This window comes from Mastomys coucha, unplaced genomic scaffold (genome assembly GCF_008632895.1).
Source record: "Mastomys coucha isolate ucsf_1 unplaced genomic scaffold, UCSF_Mcou_1 pScaffold5, whole genome shotgun sequence".
In the NCBI taxonomy this organism is placed as follows: Eukaryota; Metazoa; Chordata; class Mammalia; order Rodentia; family Muridae; genus Mastomys; species Mastomys coucha.
The window spans coordinates 112,122,612-112,124,565 of record NW_022196911.1 but is presented as its reverse complement, the minus strand read 5'-3'; positions in this window follow the sequence as shown (position 1 = coordinate 112,124,565).

Below are 1,954 nucleotides of genomic sequence, written 5' to 3'. Positions count from 1 at the left end.
CTCTCCCCCCACCCATCTCCATCTCTCCACCTGTCCACCTTCACCCTCACCCTTACCCCCACCCATCCCCTACCCCCCACTTCCCTTAAGTTTGGCTTTCACACAGAACCTTGTTTTGCTCTCTCAGTTGGAGGGAAGAGGTTTTAAATGTGAGATAATAGCATCGCATTTTGTGTGCCAAAAGAGACATCCTAGGAGGAAGGGACATTGTAGATACAGGAGAAAGGGAGGGCATCAATGAGGAAAAACTTGCTCTTTATCAGTTTCCACGGACAGGAAGCAGAGCAGAAGAAGGCAGATGCAGGTCAGAGGTAGCCCAGGGAGACACCCTGAGTTGCCATTGCACGCCCATGGCTGCTCTCTCTTCCTTCAGCTGATTGAGAAGAGAGGAAGTGGGTAGCATGAGCTCTGAAGGCAGGAAACTGTCCTTGTAGACGGTAGAGGATTAACACATCCACAGATATTGCAGACAGTGTGGAGGTTCCACTCAAATTGGAAGTTGGAAATTTAAAAAAATTTAAATTATTATCATTATTTTACTTTATGTGCCTGGGTGTTTTGCCTGAATGTACATCTATCTGTGTCTTCAGTGGGCTTTGGAGCCCCGGAACTGGATGGTTATGAGCTCTTATGTTATGGTTATGTAGGCGCTGGGAATTGAACTTAGGTCCTCTTGCAAGGGCAGCCAGAGAGTTCTTAACCACAGAGCCATCTCTCCGGCTTTTGAAACTGCAAATTTAAAGGAGGTCACCCAGCCTATTGAGTACATTTTTAAACCTAGTTCTGGCACATGCCTTTAATCCCAGCACTTGGGAGACAGAGCCAGGTGGATCTCTGAGTTTGAGGCCAGCCTGGTCTACAGAGTGAGTTCCAGGACAGCCAGGGCTACACAGAGAAACCCTGTCTCAAAGACAAAACCAACCAACCAAACAAACAAATAAAACCTAGTTCTGTTTTAGAAGAAGGGAAAGAAAAAAAAAAAAGCAGGAGAGGAATCTGGCCTCAGGGTTCAATGGCTGCAGAGTTTCGGTTCGAGAAGAGGAAAGCTGAGGGCTGGCGGGCTGAGGGCTCGCTAAGGGCCTGAGCGTGGCCCTGTGGCCTGGTTACCCTGGTTACCAGGCAGGAAGAGTTTCTGAGAAACTCTGAGTTTACTGCTTCACTGAAGACTGGGGAAGTGGCTCGGTTGGTATAGGGCTTGCTTAGTATGCACAGCCTACCCTGAGCTGGGTGTGGTTGCATAGGTTGCTTGTGAGTCGTCCATTGATGTCAGTGCTGAGAACTGAACCCAGACCCCATGGGGGACAGAAAGGCAGTAGTTTCTCTTATCCACAGAGCTATTTCTTGAGCCCCTGACTCCATTCTATCCCTTTAATGATCAGAATGAGAGATGTGGACCCAGAAACAGGAAAAGGGCAAGCTTCCTCCAAACTTGACCTGGGAACCCTTCCTTCAGAGAGCTGTCAAGACCGAAGTCTGGTGTTCATTGGGCCTTTATGCATTCATTTATTCATTTACTTATTCCCTGGCGCCAAGAAGCATCATCCACTTACTTTCCTGACATTTCCCAGTTGCAGGCAGTCAGTGCGAAGTCCTAGGGAAGCCCTTGAGTGACATCCCCCAAGTTCCCTCCCACCCAGGGCTATTAACATTTTGATCCCTGTAATGGGAGATACACAAGGATTGCAGAAATCAGGTATTCAGAAGGCACTGCCATTCGGGGGTGGTTCCAAAGGTGACAAGCCTGAGTCACCGGAAGCTGCTTGTTTAAGTTCATATTTCTGGGACCTTCTCAGAACTAATGCTTGGAAATCTCTGGGATGCTGGAACCTCAAACAAACCACAGCACACACACCCCATTAGAGATTTGTTGCACTTAAAAGAATTGTTGAGCCAGGCAGTGGTGGCGCATGCCTTTAATCCCAGCACTTGGGAGGCAGAGGCAGGTGGATTTCTG